Raw genomic sequence first — 8,702 nt, 5'->3', positions numbered from 1 at the left:
ATGATTCAAATAAATAAGAGCAGAGACTCTTCATTTTACTCACCTCCTTGATCTTTTCTCTTTGGTATGTTTCTTTACTTTTTTCTTATATTTTTATCTTTTTCTTTCATAATATATAGTTCCCTTTATTATTAATTTATTTTAAAATGAAGTGTTATGTTTGATTGATTATCATAATTCTTCTATTTTTTGACTCAATATGAATATTGCTTTAAATATATTAGTATTCTCTGTAGCGCAGAAGTAGATTTATTTATGCACGTAGCATGACTACCATTGCATCAGTTAGATTTATTTATGCACGTAGCATGACTACCATTGCAACAATTGATGCGCGGTGCTATATTTTTGAGGTATGTGTTCTTTTCACCCATGACAGATTTAGGCCAAGGTGAATAAGTATTGTTGTACAAATATAACATAAGGTTGCTTTGAATAAATCATTGTGGTCCTATCCTCCTTGACTCCGAGCATAGCGGCAATGCACTGAGCTACTATTTTAATATTGGAAATACAACTTGTGAAGTAACTAAGAAATTGTAACTTCTTGAATTTGCAACTTCTTTGATTTGGTCACTTTTTCTTGAATAAGAATGGGTTGAAGCGTTGAAGGTTGGAAATATTATTAGATATTATTTGAATATGAAAGTAAAATACTTACATTTTTTGGGCTCCAAAATATTTAATTAGAGTATAAATTAGGCATCTTTGACAAAAATTCTCATAAGTTGAGAATTTTGTTGAGATTTAACAAAAGTAGAGAAAGTTCAAGGAAGTTCTCTGGTTTAAGCTATAATGTTTAAGAATTCTTTTTGAGATTTTACAAAATTGAAGAAAATTTGAGTTAGACGTTTGTTTTAACAATAGTACACACTGTCAGACTCAAAGTCCAATTCAAGAAAGCTGCTTGATTTGACTTCAATACTATACTATCTACTGGATTCTACATATTCCAGTCCATTTCCTATCGTATGTGCAATTTGACTTGTTGTGAGTTACATATGCAAGATCGCTGTTGAAGATAGTAATATTACCGATAAACCCCTATGATCTCTATGTCTCTCTAATTTCTTAATAAAAGTATTATTTTGCTTCAAATCTAGAACTTTGTAAATGTCAAATTTAACAATAGGATTGCCATTTGATTTCTCGGACCATCCTGACTTGCTCATATGATTTCTTGTTTAGGTATGATTACTCTGCATACAGACAGTCAAGTGGAAAGGTTAGATACCTATTTCCTTGGTTATATGTACTTTATACCTTTTTATTCTCCGTGTCCATAAACAAAGCAGGGACAAAGACAAAAAACTTGTTGCCTTTACCTATTTCAGTTTATTATTTATTTAATAATATAATATGATTAGTAGTAAGAAAGTTGACATCTGTTTTGAAAATCAACGTTTATCGACCTGCTTGCGAACTTTCAATTATACGTGTTATAAATTATAGAAGTTTAATTTTTGCCTTTTTGGACTTCATTAAAATTTTTGATGATTAGAAGTAAAATGCTGCTAAGATATAGTAGAAGTCAACTGTCAACCTCACCTCTAAACTATATAATTGTTATGTTAGTGTTGATTTATATGTAGGCATATCATATTTACTAAATTCTTCTGCAACTCTCACGTGTAGATTACTTAAAAACAAAGATAACATTGTGCTATTGAAGGATTAATATGTCTCTAGGCAATTGAATAGTTAAGTACACTCTTAAGAAACCTTGCCTTGGATCTTGATGTGAAAGAAATGGATTCTCATAAAAAGTGTACACAAAAATAGAGTGATATCTTCATGTTGATTCATTTGGCTATAAACTATCGACTTTCTTTACTTACATTTTAAACTTCTAAACTAATTTACTCATTAAATTCAATTTAATAGGTGTTTGATCGTGCATGCTCAAGAGGTTGATCACAAAAATAAAAATGCATCTCTTGTTGTAAAATTTATAAATATTATCTTTACCTATGTAAATAAACAACAGTCACTATGATATGTGAGTGTCACTTTTGCATTCAGTAGTGTGGTATTCCCATGATTATATAAAATATACTTTTGTGATTTGATGATATGTCTATGATAATGATATGCAACAATGTGCTAAAAGTGAAGAAAAGACGAGTTCTTAAAAGAGTGATACGCATTGGGCCTGTGCTCATACCTATCTAGTACTATATAGAAAGGTGAAGAAGTGAACGCCCAAGGGCATAAATGTAATTTTATACTCCATAATATTTTAGTTAGTTGTACTGGAACTCTATTGAAGTATCCAGATCTATTCTCTCTTAATTGATGAACAAAGTAATTGATAGAAATGTCGAATTTATCCCCTTTTTCAATGGCTTCTGCAAATCTCTCCTATCTTTGTATGTCCAGAATTCATCTATCTTTCTAATCTTCTAGCCTTCTCCCAGACTAATTCATCTTTTTATTTCCTCGAAACCTGTTGCATATCAAATCGCTCTTCCAATTTTCAATTTCTTGTAAGCTCTTCATCGATTTTTTATTTTCTTTTGATGTTCTATTTTTTTTGCGTTTTTATTTTTTATTTTTTTGTGGAAGTTTTAATTGTAATTATTTAGTGCTTTCTTCGATTCAATTTGTTTGATTTATTTCTTTTTTATTTTATTTTAAAAAAAATTTTTTTTTTTTTTAGCAATATTTGTAATTTTAACTTTCCACATGTCACATTCAAGATTATAAGATTAAAGAATATTTTAGTATACTTGACATATCTTTTATTTAATATCACAATATTAAAAAAAAATTACTTTTTGAAATTTCGTACCAAATTAAAATAGATCAAAAAAATCGGAGATAGAATATTAACAGAATGGTGCATTTCTAAGGGAAAAAAAAAATACAAAACTTGTAGATGTTAAATTGTGCTTCTGAATATGTATTTATGTATTTTCAAAATTCAAACTTCTAAAATTATGTTTTAGCTAACGGTTATTTTTATAAGCTTCTAATAATTATGACAAAATTATAAAATTCATTGAAATTAATTTATAAACCATTACGGATATTATGTCATATCAAAGTTGAATTTCTTATTTAAAATTCAGTCCATTATATAATATAATATTATTGATGAGTAAAGTTTCAAATTATGGCTTGAGATTACTTTTAATTAATATATTTCAATGAAATAATAAATTAAATGTGATTGAAGTGATATGGAAACAATTGACACGTTTAGTTCATACTCAAAGAAAAGAGTTTAATTAGTTAGTGTTATCTATTTATCTGATTTTGATTTGATATTGAATTTTAACAAATTTAAAAAGATTTTGAATCTTATATTAATAGGTTAAAGATATGTATAATGTATCAAAATATTCTTTAATTTTAAAGAATTAATTAAAAAGTTGTCAAAAATAAAAGAGACGTTCTCTTTTTAAATGGATCAAAATTGATGGAGTACTCTATTAATAGTAAAATAATAATAAAAGATACTGATATATGATGAAAAAGTATTCATTTAATTTTAAAACTATATATACTAAAGATAATTCTAAAACTATAATTTATTTAATTTAATTGGTACGTTTGTTCATATTATATCATGACGTTATAATTGGTACACTTAACTACATAATCTTTTTACAACACTTTTACAATCTTCAAAACAAAATATATTATTTTGAGGTAGTATATTCTCTCATCAGGTACATAAATTATTTTTTAAAAAAAAACATACTAAATTATCCTCTTGATTTTATAGTACATAAAACAAGATGTGAAGCCATAACTTTTTCATTTTTATCACTTTGTAAAGAATGATATGATTAATTTTAACTTTCATCAAATAGGTTGAATTTCATTCTCTAAACTCCTTCAAAATAAATTTATAAATTGACCATTTTTTAATTTTTAGTTGTTTTGTATGATTCTATAAAAAAGCATTAATATAATTGACACTTTATTATAACGTGTATCTCTATCATCATTTTTTATTGTGCTAATTTGAAAATATTGATGATCATTTAAAAAACAAATGAAATACCTATAAACTTACATAAATCCTTGAATCTTTAAGTGATATTACATAAAATTCTAATTATTTTGTTAACTACATTTTGTCCCGGTTTTTTGAAATGTGATACATATGTTATATGGTGATACATATAAAAAAGTGATACATTTGAAACTAACAAGATATTTATTTAAGGAAATAATAGATTCTCTTTTATCCATTGTATTCTTTCATTTAAGGAAAGATATCTAATTTTTCTCTTTTCTCAGATTTAATTTAGGTGTTTTAGTTATTTCTCTTTTTTCGTCTTTAATTATGAAAGATATATTTTTTTTGGTATTTTTTCTTTTTTTTCGTCTTTAATTTTATCTTTAATTTTAGTCTGCTTTTTTTAGATTTAATTTTAATTATGTTTCGATTTTGCTTTTAGTCTTTTTTAAAAATATTATTACTTTTGTTTCCTACACTGACTACACCATTACCTTTCATTAATAACATATGAATCACCACAAGATCATATATATCACCCAACACCCATTAATATTGTATGAATCACCCAATAATTGAAATAAATAATTGTATCTACCATATGAATCAACATAATATCATATATATGAATTACCCAATAATTAAAATAAATAATTATATTTACTATATGAATCATCATAATACCATATATATCACCCATTAATATCATATGAATCACCATAATACCATATATATCACCCATTAATATCATATGAATCACCCAATAATTGAAATAATAATTGTATCTACTATATGAATCACCATAATACAATACGTATCACCTATTAATATCATATATATCACCCGTTAAAATCATACAAAATGTATTTATCGTATGAATTATCATAATACCCATATAATGATATCATATTTATCATTCATATGAATCAACATTAAAAAAAATAAACATGTATGAATAAGTAAATAAATTTATATATGTATCAATAGATTTAAAAAAAAATGAGAGAGATTTTAGGAGATCATTAATGGAGGAGAAAAAATCAAGAAGAAAAATGATTTAAGCATTAATGAAAGAGAAAAAATCAGGAAGGAAGATTATTTAATTGTTGATAATTAGGGAGATACTTTAGGGAAAGAAATCTTGAATGATTTAATAGTAGAGTAAAAATAGGATGTAGGATTTTCTTGATATATATCAAGAGTAAAGTTGAAAAATAGGATTTTATTTAAATTTTAAGGAATATTAGGTAATATAGTCTCTTAAGTATGAGATTTATGTAATTTATCCTATATTTAAAATAAAAATAGGAAAAATTACAAAAAGTAGCATACCTAAAACTATAATTACAATAAATAACAATACTTTTGTAAAATTACATATACCAAGATTAACATTATTTTACTCATTAACTAGACAAGTGCATGTATTACTCTCACTACTTTACATTTTTCTATTTCCACTCCATTATTTCACCTCCCCCAAATATAGCCATATCTTTTACCCCTTTTCTTCTCTCTTCTATTTCTCTTTTTTTTTTTCATTTTTTATTTTCTTTTTTTTCTTTCTCTTTTTTTTTTCTTTTTCGTTTATTTATTTATTTTTTATTTTATTTTTTTTTCTTTTTCATATTTGAAGATAATTATCTCTATGATCTTCAAAATTTTAAAATAAAATATTATTGTTGTCTTTTGTTCTCATTTTATTTTATTTTATTTTTTTTTCATTTATTTTTACGCTTCTATTTCTCTTTCTTCCTTTTTTCTTTTTCACTTCTCTTTTTTCTTTTTTTTCTTTTTTTCTTTTTATTTTTTTTTCTTTTTTAACTCTTTTATCTCTAACTTTTATTTTGAAAAGACAAATATGTATATCACATTCACATATTTAAAAAACATACAAAATACATAACCATACAAATTTGGATATGTATTTACAGTACAAAACATACATATGTATCTGCATATGCATTTATAGAAATACATATCTCACTCATATGTATATATAGAAGTATAGGACACAAAATTTCTATAACACAAAGGATAACTATATACATTTACATATAGATAATCAAAAAATACATGATACATATCTTAAACAGTAAAAAATACAAATAACTGCATATGTTCCCATTTAGAATGACATAGAACAGTTCAAAGACAAATCCAACACCGTACAATAATACATATAGATATGGATTTATATATATATATATAGAATACAAATACACGCACATACCCCCAAAAAATTATAATACATTTATGACATAATACATTTGTCTAATCGCGCTTGAACTATACATTTCTTCTTGTTCATGTAGACACCACAAATATTCTTATGACAAAAAAAATCATGTACTGCTCCTTGATAACATCGCCTTAATACGCTCTTCAATATCACTGACTGTGTGACATTCTATATGTGGTGCAAACCTTGGAAGTACACTTGTCATGAATATATGAACACACAACACCTATAGAATAAAATAATGACAATAAATTTATATTACATGTACTTTTCAGAAAAATATAATACAAAATACATAGTATGCATATGTTTTCTTTTACATAATATATATTACATCACAAAAAAATACATATAATTCTACATATGTATTTACAGAATACATGTCTGATCCATATGTATATTACTATACAAAAAATACAAATATGACTCTGATATGTATTTACGAAATACATATCATATTCATATTAAACAATAACAAACATAAATATACTATATATCTTCATATGTATTTGCAAAATACAAAGGTAACTCATATAAAATAAGAATATACATATGGATCAGGTATGTATTCTGTAAATATATGTGCAAATTTATATGTATTTTATACGGTATTGAATTTGTCTTTGAACTGTGCATACTATGTCATTTTACAGGGTAACATATGTACTTATTTGTTTTCTTTTACTGTTTAAGATATGTATCATGTATTTTTTTATTACCTATATGTATATGTATATAATTATCATTTTTGTTATAGAGATTTTGTGTCCTATATGTTTATATATACATGTGAGTCAGATATGTATTTCTGTAAATACATATGCAGATATCTATGTATGTTTTTTACCGTAAATATATATGTAGATTTGTATGTCTATTTATTTTGAATATGTATATATGATATAGATATTTGTCTTTTAAAAATAAAAGATAGAGATAGAAGAGTTAAAAAAAAAAATTAAAAAAAAGTGAAAAAAGAAAAAAAAAAAAAAAAAATAAAAAAAAAAAGACGAAAACAAAAAAAAATGAGAAATAAAAAAAATAAAAAAAGAAAAAAATAAGAAAAAAAGAGAAGTAGAAAAGAGAAAATAAAGTGGAAAGAAAAAATAGAAAAGAAAAGAAATTAAATAAAAAAACTAACAAGAAAAAATAGTAAGAGATATAAGAGAATGATATTTTAAAAATTTGAAGACCATGGAAATAATAATCTTTATATTTGAGTTTGATTTGGAAAAAGAATCTACTAATTTAAATAAGAGTAATTTATGGAAATTTAATTAGATGAGATAATTATTCTTTATTTAACACAACTAATTTGAGTAAAAACAAGGACAGTAAATCTTGTTGTATATATATTTGTATAAAAAAAATTTACTTAAATACAAAATACAATTTGCTATTTTTCATAATTATGAAATTATTGCTATAAAAGTTACAATTAAGACTCTATAATTATCATTTGTGAAAATTTTCCAAAATATTGGGCCCATTTTACGGCCCTTCATTATCAAGTATTAAATGACATTTCAATGATACAGCATGGTTTGTAATTTAAGGGAAAAATCGTCTCAAATTCAGACATATTACGATAAATTTCATCAACGTTTGAATATATTTTAAATCATTTACCGTAATTTAAGAGGAAAGAATGGGCAATTTCTGACATTATTGGTAAGATCCATACAACAAAGCCCAAAATGACAATCTTCTCTGTCAAGCTAATCTTGCAAATGTTTTGAGGATCATAATATCCTTAGATTTCTTACTTAATGTCAAAAATTGACATGTTGGAAGTGTCCTTTCTATATATATAGAATATAATAGTTATAATTTTAAAAATATTAATTTGAGGGCAAAATAAGAAAACATATTTTATCTCCATTTGTGAATTGACAAACAATTCGGAATATATAATTTTGATGATGTGGACAACTAAGATGAATGGAGGAAGTATTCTATTACCATAATTTTGTATAGTGATAAAATATGGAAGAATAAAAATTGATCCACAACATAAAAAAGGAAAAGGAAAAAATTGAGTTTCATGAAATGTATTATGGGTCTCGGAAAAGAAAATAGATTTTTCTAGAATTTTATTAATGCAAAAAGAAAGAGAAAAGATATGAGTTTGCATCGCGTGAATTATGAGTCTTAAAAAAATATTTAGATCTTTCTAGAAATTCATTTTAGCTATCGTTGGTATAATAACTTTTTCCCTTAAATGAAGTAAAAATTCAAAAATGTCATTGGCCATCCTATTCATGGCTCCTCTGTATATAATATATAATAAAATAATAAATAAACAAGACGTTGAAGGGTCCGTGCTAGCACAGATGCAATATATGTTATTTTTCTATTTTAATTTATATGACACGAATATAATTTAAATAATCAAGTATTAAAATAATTTAAATTTTTTATTATTGTGATTTATAATGTCTTATCTTCTATTTCAATTTAAGTGACACTAATATAATTTCGAAAGTCAAT

The 8,702-nt window shown here is 24.4% G+C and overlaps 1 long non-coding RNA gene across 1 annotated transcript; it reads left to right on the top strand.

Moving 5' to 3' along the window:
• Positions 1–226: 226 nt before the first annotated feature.
• LOC124892376 lies at positions 227–2,143 on the top strand. The gene is made up of 3 exons (XR_007050216.1): positions 227–353; positions 1,189–1,225; positions 1,885–2,143. It is a non-coding gene; the product is annotated as an uncharacterized LOC124892376 (long non-coding RNA).
• The last annotated feature ends 6,559 nt before the right edge of the window (positions 2,144–8,702 follow it).

This window comes from Capsicum annuum, unplaced genomic scaffold (genome assembly GCF_002878395.1).
Source record: "Capsicum annuum cultivar UCD-10X-F1 unplaced genomic scaffold, UCD10Xv1.1 ctg4648, whole genome shotgun sequence".
Classification (NCBI taxonomy): domain Eukaryota; kingdom Viridiplantae; phylum Streptophyta; class Magnoliopsida; order Solanales; family Solanaceae; genus Capsicum; species Capsicum annuum.
Note: the sequence above shows the minus strand (reverse complement) of the source record. Positions and strands in the feature narration are given on the sequence as shown.